Below are 27,008 nucleotides of genomic sequence, written 5' to 3' on the forward strand. Positions count from 1 at the left end.
TCAGGGTTAAGTAGGGGAGAGAAAAAGGCACAACCATAAAGCTGTCACCCAGTATGTGACATCTAATTCTCTTCTGACCTCAACTCCCAATGTCTCCATTGCAGATAAAGTCCCAAATATTTTCTCTCTCCCTAGGAGTTTATTACCATTTGTCTTAGGTCACAGAACACATCAGTGTCATTCTCTTTTCTTTGTCTGGTTTTAGGTTTGAGGAGTAAACCAGCAGCCATGGCAGTTCATCTTGTTAGGACTCAGAAGAATTTTTTTTTCTTGTTAACTATTTGTTACTGGAAATTTCATCATATTTAAAAGATTCTTACCCCGTGTCACTGAGTATCCTTGTCACTTTCCCTAAAGGTTACTAACATTTAACTAGCATCTAGAAATAACCTTTAAAATACTATTTACAATAACGTCTCCAAGGATTCACCAAAAAACATACAACATAAAATGCTTTTATTAATAATGTAAGAAAGGGTAAGTGTGGGAAAGAAGAGTTTGGGGGAAAAGTATATAGAGAAAGAAATCTTTTATCATAAATACATTGTAAATAGAATATTTTTTAAATACTGATTTTGGCAAATGCCTATGGTTTTTCTCTTCTCTTGTTTTATTTTATTTTTTTCTTTAGAGATAAGATATCACTTTATTGCCCAAGTTGGAGTGCATTGGCATCACAGCTCACTGTAACCTTGAACTCATGGGCTCATGAGATCCTTTTGCCTCAGACTCCTGATTAGCTAGAACTACAGACACACACCACCATGTCCAGCTAATGTTTTAAATTTTTGTAGAGACAGGGTCTCACTATGTTGCCCAGGTTTGTGTTGAACTCCTGGCCTCAAGTGATGCTCCTGCCCTGGCATCCTAAAGCTCTGGGGTTACAGACATAAACCACCATGATTGGCCATGGATAAAACCTTAACTAAAGGTAATATTTCAAGTACAAAGAAAAAAATTTGGGGAAGCAAGGAAAATAACAGCTTAAGAGAATTTTAGACAGGATACCCTTCCAATGTCCCTCGAATGTTGAATATTGCTTGCGTATTTATCTAGAACTGTAGCTATGTTATCAGAATTAGAGCAAGTTAGATAATTGTCACATATGAGATAAAGTTGATCTCCAGTTTTTTTCCTACAGCTGTTTTAAGAACGCTTCAGTCTATAAAAAAGTTTCAGTTGAAGAGTAGTGATTTTCTTATCCAACTTACAAGTAGTATATGTATGAATTTAATGATTTTTGTTTTTCATTCTAAAAAAGTCTCCAGAAAAATCAATCCATTTCAGAATGTTTATTTTCTTTCAATGGCAAATAATGTGCTTTTCAAGAAATGTTGATGCAATTAATATTGATATAATAAAGAAATTTGAATCATATTCAAGACAACAGAAGAGTTGTCTTGAATGCCAGTTAAAATTTCAGTCTGTCTTCTATTAACAGTAGATGATAAATCAGTTTCAGTGTTGTGATTGCATATTGGTAAAACAAACCTAGAGAGGCAGTGACTTCACTAAGATGGTAGAATAGAAGGTAACCTGCACATATCCCCCAACGACGAGAATTCTGCACCCATCCATAGTCAACAGTCTCTCTATAGGAGTTTCAGGATTCAAATAGAAGTTTGTAAAACCCCAGTGGAGCCCAAAACCTTGGAGAATCATTTTGAAAGTGCAGACTCATATCCAAGTGGCTGATCTGCCAAGCTTGCTCCTGGGTTCAAATGTTGAAATGTCTCAGTCTCCCAAAGGGCTTGGTTATAGCCCTGACTGGCCCAAAGCATGCAACCAAAGCCATCTGCCAAGGGGTCCAGAAGGAATTGCACACACTAGTGCCTTGGCAAAAAGGCTTGTCTGCCTTCAGCTATGAACCTGAAAGTTGTCCTGTGTCTCAGCTGCAGTCACTCTCAGCTGCTCCCTGAGCTCAGAGCTACTCACACAAGAACTCACAGGGAGACTCACCCATATCTTGTAGCCCAGGAGTCTGAGCCTCCCTGATGGGCTCACAAACCTCCATCCCACAGCAGATCCCAAAAGGACTCAGTCTCAGCTCCAGGTCCTCCCATGATAGTGAGGGAATTATCCCTCTTTGCAGAGGCCTTTTGGGAGACACAATTTCCTCTGAGGCAACAAGACTGTACTCTTCAGCCTCTGCCCCACAGCAAATCTCAAGGGTGGGGGCAGTTTCAGTTCTAGTCCATCCTGATGTAGTCAGGAAACTATCTCATCTATGCTGTGAGAACTTCTGGGAGATGCAATACTGTCTGAGCCCATAAGAACGAAACTCTAGCTTCTATCCCACAACAGATTCTGAAGGGGTTCACATGCAGCTCCAGCCCCTTCTACTATAGTTGTGGAACTCTCTTATCTGTGTAGGGTCCTCTTAGGAGACACATGCCTTTCAAGCCAATGAGACCAGGCTCAATCCCACAGTAGATCCTGGAGGGACCCAGTCTCAGTTCCAGCCACTTCTACCACAATGAGGGAACTATCCTATCTGTGAAAGTTTGTTGGGCAGCGTGCACCCTTATGAACTAAAACTAGAATCTCCAAACTCTTCCTACAGCAGATGCCAAGAGTGCTGAGTCTCAGTTCTGTTCCCTCCTACTATAGTTAAGGAACTATCCTACCTGTGCAGAAACCTTCAGGGAGATGCACATCCATCTGTGCCAATATGGTGTACACGGCAGCCTGCATCACACAGCAGATCTCAAGGGGACCCAGTCTCAGCTTTGGCTCTTTCCATTGCAGATGGAGAACTATAATATCTGGGCAGGAACTTGCTTAATGATGCACACACCTCAGAGTCATGACCAGGCTCTCCAGCGTCTGTCCTAAGCATACCCCAAGGGAGTGTCACCTCAGCTTTAGGCCCTCCTGCTGAAATTAGAAACGTATCCTGCCTTCCTAGGACTTGCTAAGAGACACATGGTCCTCTGAGCCAACAAGATCAGGCACTCTAGCTTTTGTCACACAGCAGATTCTGAGGGGGCTCAGACTCAACTCCAGACTTTCTGCTACAGCTGGGAAACTATTCCATCTGTGCAATGATCTTCTGGGAGATGAACACCCATCTTGTCCAACAAGACAGTCTCACCAGCCTCCTTCTCACAGTAGATTCCAAAGGGTCGCAGTATCAACTTTATCTCTTCCTGCTACGGTTGGGAACCCATTCCACTTGTGCAGTGACATGCTGGAAAATATGCCCATCCAAGCCACTGGGACAGTCTTCTGGACTTAGTTCTCTGGCCAGCATGTCCACACAGTCCCAGTAACCTACTTGGGTCTTCCCCAGATCTATCTGGGCTGGAAAAACACATCAACCTCACAGTCTTGCAAGACATCCAGCAAGCCTGGACTTAGAGCATCCTTTAGGGCTGACGCAGGTGTAGTGGTCACAGATTCAGGGAAGATTATGGTCAATCTGCTTAGAATCCCTGGAAGACCTTCTAAGAATAATCATAAAGTCAGAATTCAGAGGCTAAAATTATTACCTAATCCTTGGTGCACATATATTGTCACATATCCACAGTCATAAAGAACATTAAGAAAATATGAACTTATCAAATGGACAAAATAAGGTAACAGAGACTGACCCTAAAGTAATGGAGATCAATAACCATTTTAAGGAAGCTCAACAAATTTAAATAAAATACAGAGAAACAATTCAATATTTTATTAGAGAAATTTAACAGCGAGACTTAAATAATTTTTAAAAAATCAAACAGAAATCCTGGAGGTGAAAAATACAATGAATGGAATGAAAAATGCAATTAAGCACATTAAAAACATAATTTATCAAACAGCAGAAAGAATCAGTGAGCTCAAAGACAGGCTATTTAAGAATATAGAGTTAGAGGAGATAAAGGAAAAAAGAATGAAAGTAAATGAAGTAATCTTGTAGATTCTATAGGACAACATCAAAAAGGCAAGTATGAAGGTCATTAGTGTTAAAGAAGGAACTGAGAAAGTCAGAGAAATAGATTATTCAAAGAGATAATAATAAGAAACTTTCCAAAACCAGAAGCAGATGTAAATGTCCAGGTACAGGAATGTCAAGGGTCAACAAGCAGATTCAACCAAAATAAGAATACCCCAAGACATATTATATTCAAAGGTTCAAAAGTCAGAGACAAAAAGAAGATCCTGAAAGCAGCAAGGGAAAAGATGCAAATAACATATAAGGGAGATCCAAAATGCCTAGCAGCATACTTCTCAGTAGAAACCTTATGAGCTAGAAGGGAGTAGGATGACATACTCAGAATGCTGAAGAAAATAGAAAGCAAAAAAACTGTCAACAAATAATACTGTACTCAGTAAGGCTGTCCTTCAGAAATGAAGGAAAGATAAATATTTCCCCAGACAAACAAAATCTGAGGGAATTGATAACTACCAGACCTGTCCTACAAGAAATGCTAAAAGAAGTTCTTTAAAACGAAAAAAAAATTTAAACAGAATGCTACCAATATTGTAATTATGGTATGTAAACCTCTTATAGCTTTACTAAGAAAGCTAAAACTATTAAAAATACCAATAACAATTTGTTGAGAGGCAATATATTAGTGTAAATCACAACACCAAAAATTCAAAATGTGGGGGAAGAACAGAATTAATGTGTACAGCATTAGTTTTTTTTTCTTGTTGGCTTGGTCCTATTATTTTTGGAAATCAAAGTAAAGTTGGTACCATTTCTTAAAAACTTCTTATAACTATAGGATGTTTTTTGTACACCTCATAGTAACCTGTAATAGCACTAAAAGTAAAAATCAATAAATTAAAACATACTACCAGAGAAAATTACTTAACCACAAAGGAAGATGGTAAGAAAAGAAGAAAAACAGACAGGAGTTACAAAACAACTAGAAAACAAGTAACAAAATGGTGGTGGTAAGACCTTCCCTATCAATAACAACATTGAATGCAAATGGACTAAATTCTCTAATTAAAAGACATACAGTAAATGAATGCATTTAAAAATAGGACCCAAATACATGCTGCGACAAGAAACTCGCTTCACCTATAAAAATAAATTGAAGGCCATTTGCACTAACATGTGAAACACAATAAGGATGCCCATTTTCACCACATTTATTCAACATAGTTCTGGAATTATTAATGGGAGTAGAGCAATTAGGCAATAGAAAGAATAAAAGGTATCTAAATTAGATAGAAAGATATCAAATTATCCTTGTTTGCAGATGGTACATTATTTTTATATAAACTAGTCTCTACCAAAAACTCTTAGAACTCACAAATGAATTCAGCAAAGACGCGGGATATAAAATCAACATATAGCAACCAGTAGTGTTTATATATACTAACAGCAATCAATCTGAAAAAGAAATCAAGACAGCAATCCTGTTTACAATAGCTACCTAGAAGTCAATTTCACCAAAGAAGTGAAATATTTCTACAAGAAAAGCTATAAAACACTGATGAAATAAATTGAAGCAACACACAAAAAATGGAAAGATATCTTAGGCTCATGGATTAGAAGAATTAATATTGTTACAATGTCTACACTACCCAAACCAGTCTACAGATTCAATGCAATCCCTATAAAAATGCCCATGACATTCTTCACAGAAATAGAAAAAACCATCCTAAAATTTGCATGCAACCACAAAAGATTCAACATAGGTAAAACAATCCTTGCAAAAATAATAAAGCTGCTGGCATCACACTATCTTATTTTATATTATACTACATAGCTATAGTATCCAAGACAGCATGGTACTGGCATAAAAACAGACACATAGACGAATGGAACTGAATAGAAAGCCCAGAAATAAATCCATACATCTACAGCCAACTCACTTTCAATGAAGGTGTCAAGAATATATATTGGGGAAAGGACAGTCTTTTGAAAAAAAGTTGCTGGGAAAACTGGGTAACCACATGCAGAAGTATAAAACTGGACACTTATCTTTCACTTTGTACATAAATCAACTTAAAATTAATTAAATATGTCCATGTAAAACCTGACACTATGAAAAAACTAAAAGGAAATATTGGACAATGCTATAGTACATTAGTCTGGGCAAAGATTTTTTGGCTCAAAAGCACAGGCAACCAAAGCAAGAATAGACAAATTGAATCACATCAGACTAAAACACTTTTGCACAACAAAGAAAACAATCAATAAAGAGACAACCTACAGAATGGGAGAGAATATTTGCAAACTATCCATCCAAGAAGTAATTAACCAAAATATCTAACAAACTCAAACAACTCAATCGCAATAAAACAAGTAATCTGATTTAAAAATGAGCAAAAGACCATAATAAACATTTCTCAAAAGAATGCATGTAAATGGCCCACATGTATATGAAAAAAAAAAATGCTCAACATTCCTAATGATCAGAGAAATGGGAATCAAAACCACATTGATATATCATCTCACCCTGGTTAGAATGGTTATAAAAAATACAAAAAAAATCACAAATGCTGACAAAGATGCAAAGAAAGAGGAATGTTCATACACTGATGGTGGGACTGTAAAGTAGTATAGCCATTATGGAAAAGTATGGAGATTCCTAAAAAAAAAAAAAAATAGAACTACTATGTAATCCAAGAATGCCACTGCTGAGTGTATATCCAAAAGAAAGGAAATCAGTATGTTGAAGAGAAATCTGTACTCCCATGTTTATTGCAGTGTCATTCACAACAGCCAAGATATGGGATCAATCTGTCTCCATGAACAGATGCAGAAAGAAAATGCAATATATATACACAATGGAATATTATTCAGCCATACAAAATAATTAAATCCTGTCATTTGCAGCAACATGTGTAGAACTGGAGGCCATTATGTTAAGTGAAATAAGCCAGGCACAGAGACAAATATTGCATGTTCTCACTTATATATGAGAGCTAAAGCAGTGAGTGTCATGGATTTAGAAAGTAGAATGGTGGTTACCAGAAGTTGAGAAGGGAAGGGATGAAGGAGGATAAAAAGAAGTAGGTTAAGGTATACAAAAACACAGTTAGATATAAGAAATAAATTCAAGCATTTGATATTAGAATGTGGAAATTATAGTAGACAATAATTTATTGTATGTTTCAAAATAGCTAGAAGAGAAGAACTGCAATTTTCCCACCACAAAGAAAAGATAAATGTTTGAGGTAATAAATAAACCAATTACCCTGTTTTGATCATTATACACTGTATACAGGCATCAAAAGATCACATGTATCTCAAAAAATACGCAACTATTATATATCCATAAAAAATAAACTTAGAAACATCAGGGAATTTTCAAACATAAAGTTAAATCTCATCCATGGTACAGAGTATACTTGGCTATTTTTATACTTCTCTAACAACCTGGTATGATTTCCATTTATTGTAAACACTTTGATGTGGATGGTATTCATTTTGGGAATTCCTCATATGTTATTTCTGTGATTATAAAGAGGACTAAGAACTAAGGTGAATTATCATCTGACAAGGTTGAAAACACAAACCATTAGATGTTCTACCCTGAACCCCAAACTGTATCTTTTATTCAAATCAACCCAAACTTCTTAAAATCAAGTTAACAGAACCAAGTTTACATTTTTCAAAATTCATAATAACATAGAAACCTCAATTAATCTAAACATTAAATTCAACTTAGTTTTCATTCTTTCTAGTTCCACATCTAAACACTAGTCTAATTTGGTATTGCTACCACTTTGTTAGTTATTTGTTCATGAACTCAACACATTTTCACCAAGTCAGAAATTCTTTCAAGTTCTAAAGATTTTTCTCTGTAGAACAGTTCCCTTGCTCACAGAGCTTACAATTGAATGAAAAAAGACAAATAATTAACAAGTAAACAAATAAGCCAGATAATTTCAGATCATGATTGTGACTACGTAGAAAAGGAAACTGGATGCTGTATTGGTGTGAGAAGGCAGTGGAGGAGGAGACATTAGGTAACGTGGTCCCTGAAAGAGCTCTCCAAAAATGAGCAAGCTAAAATTTGAATGATAAGAAGCAGTCATCCATGTGAATATCTGAGGAAAAAAACATTTCAGGCAGTAGAAAAGGCAAGAATAAAAGAAGGAAATCCAAGAAATCAAAGAAACAAAAGCTTGAAATGTGGTTTAATTCAATGATTACCTCTTAGTCATTAAATACTGTAAGGGCATGACCATAATGTGTTGGTTTGTCTGCAGCAATCTGTGTTTATGCCTATTGCCCAGGCCTAATGACTCATCTAGTCACTCTTAAAATGGTCTGAATTCATGAGAAAATGATATGGTCACTCGGGTTATAAATATGAGATAATTGTAACTACTCATAAGATAATACTAGAAATTATGAATATAAATTTTGCCATATTTATTAAACTTAGAAAACTGATTTGACTCATTACAAGTATTTTCTTACAGAAATTCTCTGACTTTAGAATAACCTATTTTATCATCTTTTTCTATGATTCTTATACTCTGTCCTGTTAATTTTTTACCTATGAGCTCCAAAGTTGAAAAAAAAAAAATGAAAACAAAGCTGAATCTTAAAACAGACCACTAAAAATATGTCTCCTGTTATGAGATTTCTTTAATTATTGTTACTGTCCTCTTAATCTTTATTATGTACTGGGAAGCGGAACTATGGGAATGCAAGTGATTGATTAGATTTTTACCATGCTCCTTAATGTGTGCTCAGCCGTGAGTTTATTTCCCAGTTTTCTGCAGCCAGAAGTTGTGTATGATTTGAAGCCAGTTTGAAGGCTGACTGCATAGACACCCCAGGACTGGACATGGAGATCAACAGTTAAAAAGTGGGATGTGCAGTACAAATGTGCCAAAGAAGCATTCTTTCCATTTTCAAGCTCTTTTAAATCATTTATACTAAGTGGAAAGCACTGTGAAATACATATATTTTTACATGGAGAGAGAAAGGTTAGATAGAGATAGATAGATACATAGATGCATAGATGAAAGATAGATTAGATGATAGATGGATGACAGACAGACAGATGATAGACAGACAGATAGATATAGATAGATGAGAGAGAGAGAGAGAGAGAGAGAGAGAGAGAGAGAGAATACATATAGTTTCTATCAGACCCCCAGTAAATAACACTAATTGTTTTTATGTTTAAAACCTCAACAATCCTGAGGAACTAAAAAGCATAAACGTTAGACAACAAAGGTCAATGGGGATGTGTATAAAAGTGTTTCTCATGGTATTTTTAAGGTTTGATTCATATCACCAGCCAAAACATCACTCATATTTAAATTTTTTTCTTTTTTAAAAAAGAAAATTCAGAAAATTTAAAGACATTCAAATGTGCACTTGGCTCCAAGAGCCCTGGGGGATAAATATGATAAAGTCACATAATTTTATCTCTTTCTAGCATTCCATTTGTGCATATGTATTTGTCAGTGGGCTAAATATTTAGAAGCCAACTGTGAATAGGGAGGTATAATTAATCTAACAATATAATATGTTTGTTAAAGGAGTAATTGATCTTGGAGTGCATCAATCACTATACACTGACCAAAATAAATATTCCTTTAATTCTACATTCTGTACTTTAAGATTAACGTAAACATATGGGGAAAAAATTACTTGGAAAGATATTTGAAAATATAGTATCCAAAACATTAAAAATATAATATTGTGTACTGCAAAAATAGTATGTATCTAAAATTCATCCTTCAAAGTATTCAGCATCTACAATATTCCAGGCATTTTGGCTAGCTATAATATTTAGTGAAAGGAAAAAATACTATTCTCACAAAGCTTAAATATTAAGAAATTGGAGATGTCTTTCATGGGAAATTAAAACTATTTTAAATTAAATGAAAGACTACATGTGCAAGAGGGATTATTTCTTTTGTATTGTCTTAGAAGGAAGAACAAGAAAGAAGAGACCTGGGCCAAAACTGGAAGGAAGGGCTGAGAGGAGAAGCTACCTTCAATATCAAATACAATCGAAAATACTACCATTTCTTCATTTCTTCAACTATAAGGGAGAAAAATTAATATATTTTCCTGAGTCATCACAATGTTCATAGCTGAGACCCCTATAACAAAAAGACTAACAAGAGAAAAGCATACACATTTATTTAAGTTTTGTATGCCACAGCAGCCTTCAGAAATTAAGCCCCAAAGACCCAGAGAACACTGTATTTTTGTGAACAGTCACACAGACGTATGATTCGAAGACAAAAGGAATGATACAATGATACTAAAGTTGGGGAAAGTTAGCAAGGTCTGTTTGTTCAGTTTCTTCTGGGCCTTTTTGTGTACCATTCCTTCCCTCAGCATATACGGCAGGACACCTGTCACATGAGCGTTTTCAGGGGAGAGGAGAGGAAGAAGGTCAGAGTCACTTTCCTCAGTTTATGGTTTGCTTTGGGGATGAAGAGGTGAGGGGAATTCTCCTCACTCCAGGAGAGAGGGTGGAAGAAGGTCAGAGAGACCTGCCTGCTTCTGCAGTTTTCTCAATTTCCTTCAGCTTAAAATACTCAGTACACCAAGGTGCCACATTTTGAAGTAGCATTTCCTGCACTCCATCACAACATACATTTGTTAGGCTCATATAAAAGGATCTTTGTAATATACCAGGAAAAGCATTAATATTCTCACATTCAAGTAGTATTTAATTCTTATATTTCTAAAATTAAGTTTTTGGTTCCCACTGATAAACATATGCTACTAGTTATGATTATTAGGCTGTAGGTAGTACAGAAATATTTTTATGAACAGTTTTATATAAGGTTCCGGCTATAAACTTACCTTCTTGAAAGCAAACACACTAAAGTAATGCACATCACCTACAGTTATTGTGTCGTCCACATTGAAGTGTCCATATTAGAAGTGTCAATGGTACACCAAAAATGAAACATGTGTTCTGGATGTGATAACTTCTAATGGCTATTGTTATTCTGCCAAGATGGTTTGGTAGATTGAAATTTCTGATATGATCCAATGTTTACCTATTTATCCAAATTAACATCTAAATTAGATTCAATGTTTACCTATTTGTCCAAATTAACTTCTAAATTATGTAATATATTGCTAGAAAAATAAAATCAATGCGCTATCCATACTTAAATATAGTATTGGCAAATTCCTAATCACGCCCAGACCTAGTATATTGCTTGACACTAGAAATAATTGATGAGAGCATTTTTCTACTGCCTGAAAGATTCACACACAAAAAATTGTATATGTAGATGTGGGACCTCAAGAGATGTTTCTGAAGTCAGAATGCTACTGGGCCACTGAAGAATCCAGCTCCAGGCCAAAATCCTGTCATGACCTTTCAGGCATAACCACACACAATCACAAGGCCTTGTCTGGCACATCTCAGACAGGGAAACTGCCCTCCCTATACCGCAGCCAGCACATCATAGTTTTCTGGAGAGCGTTACAGTCAAAAACATTCCCCTCCAGCCCCCGACTTCTGCCCTGCCACAGTTGACCATGTTCATACTCTCATACACTATCTGCATTCCTAGCCCAGCTTCTTCCACTTGGAGGTCTCCTTGTTGCCGGTCTTGCCTGAGACACTTTTATCCACTTTGACTTGGTACTTTTCTATACCTAAGCCTTCCCCTTCTCTCCCCCCTGCCCCAAACAGGTCCATCAGAAGGAATGAAACTTTTGTTTGGGTCTCCTCATCAGTGAGATGATTCCCCTCATCTGTGCTGCATCTATCTACCCCACACCCTGTGGCCATTCCACAGGGGAAATGAAACTGGAGGGAGCAGGGGCCTCTCTTCTTCCCCTTTGTTTGCACCATAGCAGTAAGCAAAGAAAGACTTGATTGTTACTTTAACTCATTGTCCTAATTGACCACCTGGATATATAATTGCATGACAGTGACTAAAATGGTTTTTGTACTAAATTTACCCTGAAAGTTGTACGTGAAAGGAGGTTGCTAACATTCCTTCTCCAAGAAGTAGAAAGGGATTTGCCACCATATGGCACCATGGCACATGTTACTTATCACTATGAATAGAAATTGGCAAATATTAAACATCACACAAGAATTTCAGTATAATCCAGATTTTCTCAGAAGCATTCATTACCCAATTAGCCTAATGAAATGCAAATATTTGTGTAATTAATTAAGGAAATCCTTCCTATCTGTTTAAGTCTGGTTCAGGTCATACCATGTATTCTTCACACCTAATTCCTATGACATTTATAACTGTAGGTGTAGACAATCTATCCTTTCAATGCTATTTTATTATATTTTCCTCACATTTCAACCATATATTTGCCATTATTTGACATAGAATGTAGTTACTATGCACATCTCTCTCTTTCTCTCCATAGATTGCAAGCTCCTAGAATACAACTTTGAATTCATCATTCCACTTAACCATTGCAATTATCACTATGTTTTGATTGCAATAAGCATTGAAAAATATTTGTTAAGCCAAAATATTGATGTTAATTTGGAAGTTGTAAGAGCAATTAATCACCGAACAGCTTCAAAAGTAAACCCTGTCCAGGAGTCATTTTCTGGTGGAAATTAAAGCTTAGGCCTTTTAAATATTTTTTATTATGAGATAATTGTAGATTCACATATAAGAATTAAAACAGAGATATCCCATGGACACTTCATGCAGTTTCCCCCAATGGTATCACCTGCAAAACTGTAGCACAGCATCTCAACCAGCATCTTAACACTGATACATAACAAGTTTCAGCCCCACAGGGATTATTTTATCCTGCTGCTCTTTTCTAACCACAACCATTACCCTCCGACTACCCCTTTATCCCCTGGCAAATCCCCTGACAGTAGTTTATTAAAATTTCTGTAAGTTTTTCATTTCTAAAAAGTTACATAAATGGAGTTTTATAGACCATAACCTTTTAAAATTAATTTCAACTTTTATTTTAGATACATAGGTTTCATGTGCAGGTTGCTGTATGGAAATATTGAGTGATGCTGAGGTTAGGGGTATGGATCCCATCACCCGGGTAGTGAGCTGTATTAGTCCATTCTCACACTGCTATAAGAAACTTCCTAAGACTGGGTAATTTATAAAGAAAAGCAGTTTAATTGACTCACAATTCCACATGGCTGGGGAGGCCTCAGGATACTTACAATCATGACAGAATGGGAAGCAGGCATGTCTTACATGGCAGCGGGTGCAACAGCAAGTGTGTGTCTATACAGAAAAAGCTACCATTCATAAAACCATCAGATCTCATGAAAATTCACTCACTATCAAAAGAACAGCATGGAGGAAATGGTACCCATAATCCAATCACTTTCCAGCAGGTCTCTCCCTAAACACCTGAGGATTACAATTCAAGATGAGACTTGGGTGGGGACATAAAGCCTAACCATATCATGAGCATAGTACCCAGTAGGTAGTTTGTCAGCCAACATCCCTCTTTCTTCCCATCTCTCCCTCACACCTCCAGTAGTCCACAGTGTCTATTTTTCCCATGTTTATGTCCATGTGTACTCAATGTTTATCTCCCACTAATAAGTGAGTAAATGAGGTATTTGGTTTGAGATTGGCTTTTTTCACTCAGCATATTTCTCTCAAGATTCATCCAGGTTGTCCTGTTTCGATAATTGGTTCTTTTTTGCTGAATAGTATTCTGTGGCATGAATTTACCACAGTTTCTTTAACCTACTGAAGGCATCTGAGTTATTTCCAGTTTGGGAATATTATAAACTGTTACAAATATTTGTGTACAGGTTTGTAATGTGCACACATCTTTATTTCTCTGGGATAAGTGCCCATGGGTATAATTGTTGTCTCATATGGTTGCTGTATGTTTAGTTCAAAAAGAAACTGCCAAATTGTTTCACAGAGAGGCTTCACCTTTTCACTTCCCATCGGCAAGTCTGAGTGATCCAGTTTCTCCACATCTTTGTTGATATTTATTGATGTAACGTTTTAGAATCATTACTTTAGCCATTCTTATAGGCATTAGTGATATCTCACTGTGGTTTTAGTTTGAATTTCCCTAGTGACTAATAATGTTTCATGTCCTTATTTGTCATTTGCATATCGTCTTAAGTAAAATATCTCTTGTCTTTTGTCAATTTTTTAATTGAGGTGATGATTTATTTTTATTTATTTTTTGCTTTTGAGATTTGAGAGTTTTTATTGTATTCTACATACTAGAATCTAGTATCTTTGATCTAGATACTAGAATCTAGTATCTCTAGTGTCAAATACATGGTTTGAAAATATTCTATCTCAACAGGCAATTTTTCGTTTCATCCTCTGAACAGGTATTTCTAGAGCAAGTGTTTTAAATTGTGAAGAAGTTCAATTTGTCATTTTTTCTATTAGGGATTGTGCTTTAGCATCAAGTTTAAAAACAACCTAGTGCTAGATTTTCTTCTACTTTTTTTGTTTTATAGTTTTAGGTTTTATATTTAAGTCCATGGTCTATTTTTGAGTTAATTTTTTGCATAAAATGTGAGACTTAGGTTAAGGTGTTTGTTTGCTTGCTTGCTTGCTTGCTTGTTTCTTTTGGCAGAGGTCTATGGATGTTCAATTACTCAGCACCATGTTTTAAAATGCAGTATTTTCTTCAATGAATTGTTTTTGCACCATTGCCAAATTTCAGTTGGGCATTTCAGAAAGAAAGAAAAAATGAACCCCTTTTTTCTTCTATTCTCACACACCACTCAACACATTTCTGATACAAGGTGTTGGTGGGGATTGTGGTGGATTCTCACCACAACAAGCAGTTCTCCATCGGATACTAGATGAATGTACTATAATTCAATTCAGTTCTGACTATCCGGAGATAGCATCAGATCCCACAGGCTGAGGGCTCAGTCCCACAAGAATGTCTCCCACTTCAATGCCAATCTCAAGCCCCTGGTTGTGATCTGCGCTCTGTCCGGCTGGCTATAGATCAGGATTCCTACAGCTGCCTCTTTGAGTTGCATTAATTTGTTAAACTGGCTCACATAATTTAGGAAAACACTTTCGTTAGTTTGCAAATTTATTATAAAGAATATCATGAAGGATACAGAGGAGCAGTCAGATGGAAACGGTACATAGGGCAAGGTAAGAGGAAAATGGTGTGGAGCTTCCATGCCCTCTCTGGGAACACTACCTCATGTGGCCAACAGTCTAGATGCTCTCCAAATCTTGTTCTTTTAGGGGTTTATGGAGGCTTTATTACATAGTCATGGTTGATTTGATTATACCATAGGTCAAGATGGTCAACTCTCAGGACTTGACTCCTTCTCCTGTCCCCAAAGGTTGGGGTGTGGGGCTAAAAGTTCCAATTCACCAATCGCATGGTTTGTTCCCTTGACCACAAGTCCCCATCCTGAGACTATACAGAATTCCACCAAGAGTTCCCTCATGAAAATAAAAGATATTCCTATCATCCAGGAAATTCCAAGAAATCAGAAGCTGTGTGCCAGGAAGCAGGGATAGAGACCAAATATATAATTCTTGTTATATTACAATATCACAGATATATTTGTGTGAGGACATTTATGAATTCTCTTTCTTTTCCATTAATCTATGTACTAACCCTCTGACAATACCATGCAGTCTTTACTCCTGTAGCTATATGCCAAGTTGAAATTACGTAGATCAATTTCACTCACTTTATTTTCTTTCAAAATTGTTTTATTCTAGTTCCTTTGCCTTTACATAAAAATTTTAGAAAAATTTTGCCAAAACAACCTTAATGGGATTTTGATAGGAATAGTGTTAAACCTACATATCAATTTGGGGAGAACTGACATATTTACTACAGTGAGTCTTCCAGTCTATGAACGTTAACATGTCTCTCCACATATTTATTTGGATTTACTTTTTCACTTCTTTTATCAACCTTGTGCAGTTTCAGCATATAAATCCTATGCAAGTTATGTTAGAGTTATACCTAAACATTTAATTGAGTGATCATTAGTGGTATTATGTTATTGATTTTGGTGTCCATGTGCTCATTGCTAGTATATGAAAGCACAATTAATCTGTTTCTCCTGTATCTTGTGACCTTGCTGAACTCATTTATTAGTCCTGCAAGTTTTTTGTAGATTCCTAAGAGTTTTCCATGTAGACGTGTCATCTGAAAATCAGGACAGTTATGTATATGTATTTTTCCAATCTGTATTGCTTTGCTTTGCTTTGCTTTATTATACTGACTAGAACTTCCAACGCTGTGTTAAATAAGAGTGATAAGAGCAAACATCCTTACCTTGCCCCTGATCTTAAAAGAAAAGTATTCAGTGTTTCACCATTAAGTATAAGGTTATCTCTAGTGAGTTTTTTTTGTTTGTTTCACAGGTGGTCATTATCAAGTTGAGAAAGTTTTCTATTTCGTTTTTGAGATTTTTTATCATGAATGAATGTTGAATTTTGTCTAATTATGTATCTATATCAAAGCCTGATCATTTGGTAGACAACATTTTTGCATATTGAACAATTATTGAATCACTAAAGCAAATATCACTTGATAATGATATATAATTCTTTATATTGCTAGATTTTACTTGTAAATACTTGTAAAGACTGGATCCATTTTCATGAGGAATACTGGTCTATAGTTTACTTTCTTTTTCTTTTTTTTTTTTTTTCCTTTTCTTTTCTAATGCTGCCATTATCTGGTTTTGGTATCAGGGCAATACCAGCTTCATAAAATGAATTGGGAAGTATTTTCACCTTTTCTATTTTCTGGAAGAAATTGTGTAGAAGTAGTGCTAATTCTTCTTTAAACTTTGATCAAATTCTTCAGTTAAACATCTAAGCATGGAGATTTCTTTGGGGGGAATTTTAAAATGTTGAATTATATTTCCTTATTGGTTATAGGTCTCTGAGAGGAGAGATCTCAACAGTTTTTCTTCTGCTCTCCTATCACAACAACAATCAACACAGAAGACTTCTGGGACCAAATGTGTATGTGTGTGTTGTGGGTGGGTAGGGTTCTCCACATACCAAGCAAACAATTAATTCTGCAGCACACACCAGCTGGTTGTCCTCTAATTCCATTCCGACAACATCTACCTGAGGATAGCATCAGCTCTCACAGGTTGAGGGCTCAGTCCCCAAGACTGCCCCTCCCACACTTCCAATGCCAATTGCAAGCCCTAGGTTGTTTTACCTGTGCTCCTCATTTACGAGCTCTAAATTAAGGATCCCACGACCTTCTCCTTGGATCTGATTAGTTTGCCAGAGTGGCTCACAGAACTCAGGGAAACTTACATTTACCAGTTTATTATGGATACTACAAAGGATACAGATAGAGATGCATAGGGTGAGGTATGGGAAGAAGTGTGGTGCTTCCATGCCTTCCTCAGGCACAGCACCCTCCAGGAACTCTATGTGTTCAGCTATCTAGAAGCTCTCTGAATTCTGTCTTCTTGGGCCTGTTATGGATACTTCATTGGATAGGCATGAGTGACCACTATGTAGAAATGTGACTGGACAAAAAGGTTGTACTAATAGACCAAGTGGGGTAGCCTAGCAAGCCTGTCTGTTCAGATTCTTCTTGGCCTCTCTGTGCAGCATTCCTTCCTCCAGGGTATAGGATAGAACCTCTTCTCAAATGAGGATCTTACGACCCACAATCTGCTGAGAGTCTTACCTTGGGCTGCTGAAAGGAGGGCAGGAGAAGATCAGAAAGATTCTGCTTCCGAAAGCTTGCTTCTAAGGCCTAACATGCCCCAACATTATAACAAAGAGTAATAAGGGCAATGGAAGTGTGAGCCAGGAATCGTGGACAAAAAACCTGTGTGCGTGTGTGTGTGTGTATAAACACATACATATATACACATATACATATATACACATATACACATATATACATATATAATATACATACATATACATATATACATATGTATATAATCATAGGGCTATACTGCTTTAGTTGTGTCACACAAATTTTAATAAGTTGCTTTAAATTTTTATTCAGTTCCATGTATTATCTTGCCTAGACTTCTTTGACCCATTGATTATTGAGGGGCATGTTTAGTTTCCACATGTTTGGAATTTTTTCATTTGATTTTTTGTTATTCATTTCTGGTTTGATTCCATCGGGGTCTGAGAACATACTCTGTATGATATCAATTCTCTTGAATTTGTTAAGGTCTTTTATGGGCCACATATTTCAGTTGCCAGCATCTTCTGCTCCAAGTCTTGGATATAAGAGGCAAAAAGGAAACCAAGGGTACTCACCACTGTGTTGTTTCTCAGTCCTGAGGTCCCTAGCTTGTCTGTTTTTACCTACTCTAGCGTCTCAGAAGTGAAAGTGAGGCTTTGTTTTATCCACCACTGTTGCTGATTTTCACTATTTTTTATATATTACTGTCATATTATGAGTACTGACATCGATTAAGGAATGGGAAACATTTGTGAAATCATCAAATCAGTCTTTTAAGGCCTGTGTTACACTCTGCAAAAGGTGAAGAAAATGACATTAGATTGATCTATTGCTTTTCTCCCAACTTTCCTGAATCCTCTCTTGCCTCTCATCATCTCCTTGAAATTCCCACTAATTTCCCAATTCTCCTTCAAACATTTTTATCAATGGCATTTAGTGAGCTACCTGGTGGTGGAGAGTGGTGGTGGTTGTGGTAGGGAGGAGGTAAAATGTGTGTGTGTAGGTGTGTTAGCTTAATATACTCCTATAGAAATTTCATATGTATTAATAATAAAGAATGAATTGGACAAAAAAATCACACCATAAGAAAATGTGAGCTGACAGTAAATTACAGGAAAAGTTAAGGACTAGAACTACAAGTGATTGAAAAAATCATAAAGAGAAATACAGATAAATGTTACTAGTGTTAAAAATATCTGACTGCTACAAAAAGAGCACACAGAATTAAAAGCAAATGCACACCTATGTATATGTGTATATATAGGACATATAATTAATTATGAGATCAGTAAGATTTGAAGAAACAATTCACAAAATAGGAAGTATGCATACCTAATCATTACATGACCAAACTATTAAAATGCTAAAAGTAGAATTAATGATTATTCAGACATAAACCACTTGAATATTTATTGTGTCACATACACACTATATATCAGATCAAAATTTAAATTAGGCTCATTTGATAGAATTTCTTTTACAACAATAATACAAGAAATTCCTTTAGGACAAGAAATATCTATGTAGGTTCTCATGGCTGAGGACTACGTACTAGCTGTAGGTCCAGGGAAAATACTGTCTTCAAGGCTCAGTTTCTTTATAAAATAAATAGATTAATATCTATTTCATATGGTTATGAAAACTAAATGGAAAATACATAAAAGGAGTTAGCACATTCCCTGGCATGTAGTAACCACTAAATAACTATTGGCTAAATTATTGTGTGTAGTTTATTATTTATTAATAAACAGAAATTTTATTGAGCAGTCAATGAAGAAATGTGAATTTGGGTTCTACTAATATCCCTACAATAGATTTAATATCTGCACCTTAGAACATCCCATTTTAATGATGATAATTACACTTAAAAATATGCTTTATAACCAAAAATATGTCCTTATTATTTTGTACATAATTCTCCAGTAATTCAGAAGAAATCGGCAGAAGTAGCAATTTGAAAGATGCAGAAGATTCTAAATTGGTACTATCATAATATGATATGAATCTAGTGTCCTTTAGTCCGGGCTTCCTAGTTTTATGTAGGGTAACTAGTGACTGAATGTGAATTAAACTAATTAAATTAGAATATAATGAAGTAAATTGCCATGAAGTGCAGGAGAAGCTGATGACATCATAGTCTCAAAACATCCCCAAAAGTCAAAAATGCTATATTCATTTTTTTCTGTCACCAGGGAGCATTGACAACCTTAATGACATCTAGGTTTATTTCCAGCCAGTGGATTTTGGACAGGGTCGAAAGTTTTTTGTTTGAATGGTTCACAGCCCCAGTTAGAAACAAAATTAGCCACTATCACGGGATGGATGATTATTTTCACAGAAGACTTCTTCTGAGTATATTTGAATTGCAAATATCAAAACCCCTAAAGAAAATGAAAGCACAAAAAGAAATGGTGCAAGTTTCCTTAAAAGTAAGTCATTATCAAGCAATTAGTGTTGTAATAAGCTCCCATTTCTTAGTTTGGAATATTTTGTCCAATATTGGAAATATAATTATGATAAAGGTTGAAGACAGAGTACAGTACTTACATGTTAACTATTTATAAACATTTTATCTCTAATGACAGACAGGAGAGCATGTAATTACACTCAGCATTTCCAGAAAGACTGACTATTTGCCAAACAGCACTCCATTTGATTGCCTTTAAAGTGCAATCCTAGGTTGTTAAAGTGAAAATAGGATTTTTGGTTGCAGGTAATTAACTTCCCCCTCGTGCCCCCCACTATTCTTTTCATAGTTCTTAATGAAGGGCTTTTGAAGTCTTCATTAACAGTGGGTATTTGTCAATACCAAAAATATATAAAAACAGAGCCTCAAACCCTTCAAATACCTTTTTCTCTATCATTCTGTGTAAAATCTCTGAAATAACTAATGATGTCCTGAAAGGTGCAAAGGGCAAAGCTCACAGACTGAAATGAGGCAAGTCATCAAGCAGGATGGGAGAAGACAGCCAAAGAAAGGAAAGTAATACCCAACTGAAGGAGGATAGAGAGGAATTATTTGAAATATAGATTCTTTCAGCAAAGGCTCCTTCTTCAAAGCTTTTTGGGAAAAAAAAAATATACTGCAAAAAAATGTATGAAGTACAAGGATAAGTAAAAAATTTTAAAAGCATATTTTGAAATCCATACATGATCATAGGAGTTCATTGTGGACTGTGAATGGGTCCATGTATTTGGTGGCATCTGCCTTTAACTAGGAATAAGGCCAAAATCAGTCACAGAGTTGGTCTGCTCCATTTGTCTCGGAGATCACTAGGTATATTTCTAGCACTTCTTTTTCTCCTAAGAGTCTAGCATTTATAGTATCTATTCAAAGAGAACTCACAAGTACAGCATTTCATGAGCTATTGATAAGCTGTCTGAATCATGCGCCATTGTGCCACGGATTTCCTCAAGCCCTTTTCTTTATTAAGGTTCATGAACAGACTGTGAATTCCTGATTTGCCTTTGTTGTGTCTCCTCTGTCCAGTTTCTACAGGGTCCTATTTAAGACTAGTCTGCTTAGAGCTCATAATGAGCTCTCTAATGTTGACACATTTGGGGTCTCATATTCTTATATCTTTTTCTGAACATTCAGAATAAAGAGAGCTAGTATTAATGGAAAACATACTATGTGTAGTAACATCGTTTTCTCACTTTAACCTTCCAGTACTTGTGAGGATAGAGAGATACTTTTAATTAGTTCATCATTTCCTGGCTTCAATTCCTACTAGTCTAGACTTGGTATTCTATCACTTAAACTACTCTCCCTACCATCACTTTGACAACCTGTGCAAATATTCTTTGACAAAAAAATATCTAGGTGAAATTCAAACTTCGGAATAATCTAATCATCTGCTTTATCTGTTACCTCACTCTATAGCTTATCCCATGTTATGACTTGAATACTTGACTCCTACAAAACTCATGCTGAAATGTAATCCCCATGGTGGCGGTGTTGAGACAAAGGATGTTTTAGAAGTGATTGGGTCATGAGGGCTCTGCCCTCATAAATAGATTAATCTTTTTATAGATTAATAGATAAAGGATTAAAAGATTAGTGGGTTGCCATGAGGGTAGAACTGGCGGCTTTCTAAGAAGAGGACAAGAAACGTGAACTAGCAAGCTCAGCCCCCTCACTATGCGAGGCCCTGTGCTGCCTTGGAACCCTACAAAGATTCTCACCAGCAAGAAAGCCCTCACCAAATGTGGGCTTTGACCTTGGATTTCTCAACCTCCATAACTGTAAGAAATGAATTCCTTTTCTTTATAAATTACCCAGTTACAGTTATTCTTTTAAATGCAACAGAAAACAGACTAATAAATCCCACCTGTAGTCTGTTCAAACGATGCCTCTTCAAATTTGCCAAAGATGTGCTTCTCTTTTCAACATACGTTCTAGACTGGTCGTGGTGGCTCACACTATAATCCCAGCACTTTGGGAGGCTGAGGAAGTCAGATCACCTGAGGTCGGGAGTTCGAGATCAGCCTGACCAACATGGAGAAATCCTGTCTCTACTGAAAATACAAAATTAGCCGGGCGTGGCTGTGCATGCCTGTAATCCCAGCTACTCAGGAGGCTGAGGCAGGAGAATCGCTTGAACCCGGGAGGCGGAGGTTGCAGTGAGCCAAATTCATGCCATTGCACTCCAGCCTGGGGAACGTGAGTGAAACACCATCTCAAAATAATAATAATAATAAAGAAATTAAAATAAAATAAAAAATAAATATTCTACAGTCTCTGCCATTTTTAATGAATCTTCTTTGATCTCCTCTAGCCATCATCCAGTCTGTTCTTTCCTTAAAAGCCTATAATTCAGAAAGACTGCTATATCCTCACTGTCTCCAGAGTCATTTAATTAGCCCACTGAAATCTGATTTCTGTACTTCACATTCAAAGTTACTATAGCTAACATCATCTATTATTTCCCAGTTGCTAAATCCAAAGGAGAGCTTTTATTCCTTCCCTCAATTGGCCTCCCTATAGCTGTATAAATATCTTTTCTCCTTTGGGTTCCAAGATTCACTCTCTCCTTGCTTTCCCATCTATCTTAGTTTCCTCTTCTAGGATGTTCTTTCTGCACTCATAGCTTGAATTCTGATGTTTCCTAAAATCAGTCCTTGACTTTTTTCTCTCCTTATGCTAACCACTTCTTCAGATCTCTTATTTCACCTAATGGCATCCATATCTATGATTGAAGTGTGGTCTCTTTTTTGAGCTCCAGACACAGGTTTTAAACTTGAATTACAGGCCCAGGAAATCTCTTTGTAAATAACACATAGTCCCCTCTTATTCTCCCCCGTACACATGAATATGTTCATCCTTTATTATTCACACACACACACACACACACATACACACACACGTTATCTGTAGATGAGCTAGGCCAGATTATAAAGTCTAGTAATAGATGAAAGATTAGAGATGGCAATGGTTTGACCTTGCACAAGTGTACTTTTCTCTGGTCTATTCGTGAAGAGACAATAGGAAGTACAAAGGATAAAACTGGTGAACATGACTGTCTATTTCTTCCCTTCTCTCACGAGAAGGAGCGCTGAAAATTTGGTGTTCTTGACCACCCATAGAGAGGAACAAGTATGCCAAGTGAGAGAATAACAGGACTATGGGCCCAAACTCCTGGTTTCAAGTGATCCTCTTGCCTCAGCCTCCTGAATAACTGGGATTATAGGAAGAACACACTACGCCTGGCTCAAACTATGGAATCACTAGCTCTTTATCTACTGCTACCTTAGCACTCTGAAACAAAAGACCATATAGGGCTACTGTATTACCTGGGCCTCGAGGCCTTGACTTTCTTGCTGTGCCAGCACTTGAGCAATCCTTCTCGATCTATACTTCTGCTACCAGGCCCTATGAGTTTCCTATTTATGTCCTTTTAGGAGCTGTTTGTGAGCAATCCTAATCGTGGCCCACCACAATACAGCAGTTACCCAAGTCAGAAAATTTGAAATAGTCCTTGCTTTCATACTCTCCTCCATTTTCTATACCCAATAAACGATTACCTTCCACCGCTTCTTCCCATTAAATATATTTTACTTACCCACTCCTGTCTGTTTCCAATGTTATCTCCACTATCATCTCTCTGATGAAATACTGCAAAAGTCTCCAATGTGGACTCTAACCTCAAACTTTGTGCTCTCTCCAGTTCATTCTGCATTCTACTGTCAGCAGGAACATCCTAAAGCATAAATATGATGCTGCCTCACTTCCTTTCAAAAACTGTTTAATGACTCCCCACCACCTTCAGGATAAACTCCAAGTTTATCCAACATAAGCTGGGGCCTACTGAGTTCTGAAATCTCATTTGCCATTTCTTCTTCTTCAGAGGATTTCTAATTCCTCAGGCATGCATTATGTCCTTAAGCCCCCATGCCTTGGAAAATGTGTAGAATGCTGTCTTCCTATCTTCTCCATGATGTTTATGATGTTTACTAGTCTGCCAAAACTCTACTCAGGTCTACCCACATACTCTCTGCAAAACGTATAACTGCCATTTTCAGAGCACATTCAGACTCCAATTATTTATTTATCACCTCTTCTCCTATCACCTCAGTTCAAGTCACCATAACTTTTGAAATAGATTATTACAATATTCATCAAATTAGTCTGTTGACTTAGTGTTTTTCCTCCCATAGTAGCCAGAAAGATTCTTGAAATCCTATGTCAGATCATATTACTTCCCTGTTTATAACCCATAGATGGACTCACTCAGAGACAAAGCCAAATTCTTATAATGACCTACACAGCACACATTATCTGGTCCCCAATTACCTCTCTGGTCTCATGTCACATGTTTCACCTGCTCTCTCACACTACTTAAGCAACACTGGCACTGTTATTCCAGCAACACACTTCCATCTTAGGATGTATTCCCTGTGTCCATAACTCCACCTTCAGATTATATACACACATGTATATATCTGATACATACATATGTATATATACATTTCTAGCATACTGTCATGGACATAAAAATTCTTCTGTAGCCTATTAGCATCTCTAGCTGGGCCTAAGAATTAAACTAACATATGACAGATTCTCAGGAGAAAAGCATACACATTTTATTTAGTAAGTTTTCTATGTGCATGGGAGTCTTCAGAAGGAAAATGAAGACCTAAAAAAGAATTTAGAGCTGAAAGCTTATATACTAGATTGGACAAAGAGCAGTAAATTGTGAAAATATAGCAAGACAAGGGGCTTGGGCTCGGCCAGTTAACTGTGGAAAAATGACTAGGAAGATAAGAGTTAGTTTGAAAAGCTTAGTTTGTACAAGTTTCTCTCAGCCTTGCCTCCTCATGTCTGGAGATAAGAATGTCTTCCTTCCTTCCCATGTGAAGAGCAAGAGCAACCTTTACATAGAAGTTTAACCTCCTGCTTTTAGGAAGAAAAAGCAGGTCAGGGTGCCCTTCTTGCATCTACTGTTTTTCAAGTGCCTTTAACTCAAAATAATCAATATGCCAAGATGTTATATTTTGGGGTGGCCTGCTTTCAACCCCTTACAATATATATAACTATACAACCACATGCACACAAACATAGACACACAGATATACTGATATGGGTAATTTTCTCATTCTATTCAAGTGCCACTATATGAAAGATACCTCACCTGACAACCCCAACTAAAAGAGCAATGTCTCATCAATATTCTCCATCTTCTCATCCTACTTTGGATTTTTCTCAGAGCATCACACAGTCTGTTCTTTATTTTAGTGTTTCTGTTTGATTACAATAGAATGTAATCTCCATAAAAGTAGATCTTGACTGTTGTATTCATTGGTGTATCCCTGAAAGAGGATAATGAATAAATGAATGAACAGATAAATGAATAAATGGAGAGATTAATCAATTATCTTCCATTTTGTTTTCCTCTCCACTATAGAATCCAAATAAAAATGCACTAAAATATTTCCATTAATTTTGTAATTCTAAAGACAGTTTGTTCCCCATTTTGAGACATTTGGAAACAAAGGTCATTACATTTTATAATATATATGTTATAAATAACATAACATTATATATATGTTGCAAATAACATAGCATTATATGTGTGTATATATATATTTTATATATGTGTGTGTGTATATATATATTTATATATATAAATCTCCCTTCATTTGTTCACCTCAAGGAGCTCTAACATTCCAGTCAAATGCCGTGTTGGGAGATGCTTAGCACCAGGGAGCTACACAACAGAGGCAATTCTTAAATGTTACATTTACTTTTATTCTCGCTTAAATTAATTCCATTTGAGAGCTAACCCAGAGCAATTAAAAATAAGATGGTTTAAATATTCCACATGTATTAGTTTTATAGCAGCATCATAACAAAGCACCACAAATTGTGTGGCTTTAGATAACAGAAATATGTCCTGCCACAGTCTGGAGGCTAGAAGTCCAAAATTCAGGTATTGGAAGAGCCAGGCTCCTTCAAAGCCCCTAGAGTCCTATTTCTTGTCTCTTCCAGTTTCTGGTAGCCTCAGGTATCCTGTGGCTTGTAGCAGGACGATTCCAATCCCTGCCTCTGCCTTCATTTCTCTGTACCTGTCTCTCCTTTCTTTATAAGAACACCAGTCATATAGGATTAAGGGCCTAACCTACTCCAGTATAAATTCATTTTAATTAAGTATACCTGCAACAACCGTATTTTGAAATAAGGTCATATTCTGAGGTACTAGGAGTCAGGATATCAACATATTATTTTGAAGGACACAATTCAACCTATACACTAGGAAAATAAAACCTCTATGTTCTGCCATGGAGGTTATACTTTGATTCCTTGCATAATCATTTATTCAGCAACTCTTTTGTGATATGCACAATATCAGATTCTGAACAATAAAAATGAATTAAATCTAGTTCTTATCTGTAGAGAGATATGGAAACAAATATTTAATACTTAAAATACTACATTTAAATGTGATACGAGTGGTATCATCAGAGTACCCTGGGAGCATAGATTACGTCTGATTAATTCAGCCTATGAGACCAGGAAAGGTATTAGAAAGATAATTTTAAACTTAATATTAATGGAAGTCTAAGACCTAAGCAGGTGCAAAGATCAGAGGGGATCTTCCAGATACAAGTCCATTAAATACACATATATTGGGTATCTGCTGTATGCCAAACATAAGAGTTAGGTGCTGGCATACAGATAAAATTTGTGTTAGTTTCTGGGAATACAGGCATTAAGTGCATTTGTCTTAATGGGATATTAATTTAGTGCGAAAAACAGTAAACAGATAATGATAGAACTATGATGAAGCTGTAACAGAGTGAAGGAAAGTATAATTAGGCTTGAATGCCACATTAACTGACATGACAATATTATGAAGACTATTCTATAAGAAAGTGAAATTATACATTCTGCTAAAATTTTTTTAAAAGACACCTATAGTGCATGCTATTGCATATTAAGGAATACTTCAGATAG

General features: G+C 36.3%; 1 long non-coding RNA gene across 2 annotated transcripts in view; it reads right to left on the reverse strand.

Moving 5' to 3' along the window:
* Positions 1 to 510: 510 nt before the first annotated feature.
* Positions 511 to 27,008, reverse strand: part of LOC140712006 (uncharacterized) — a 55,947-nt gene continuing 29,449 nt past the window's right edge. Inside the window, exons 2-3 of one of the 2 annotated variants that reach the window (XR_012093387.1) lie at positions 25,186 to 25,363; positions 511 to 3,446 (exon numbers count right to left, since the gene is read on the reverse strand). This is a non-coding gene — a long non-coding RNA (uncharacterized lncRNA). Of the gene's footprint in view, positions 3,447 to 21,803; positions 22,209 to 25,185; positions 25,364 to 27,008 lie in introns of those variants that run through there. The other variant, XR_012093388.1, reaches the window with a different exon arrangement.

Source organism: Chlorocebus sabaeus, chromosome 7, assembly GCF_047675955.1.
Source record: "Chlorocebus sabaeus isolate Y175 chromosome 7, mChlSab1.0.hap1, whole genome shotgun sequence".
Classification (NCBI taxonomy): Eukaryota; Metazoa; Chordata; class Mammalia; order Primates; family Cercopithecidae; genus Chlorocebus; species Chlorocebus sabaeus.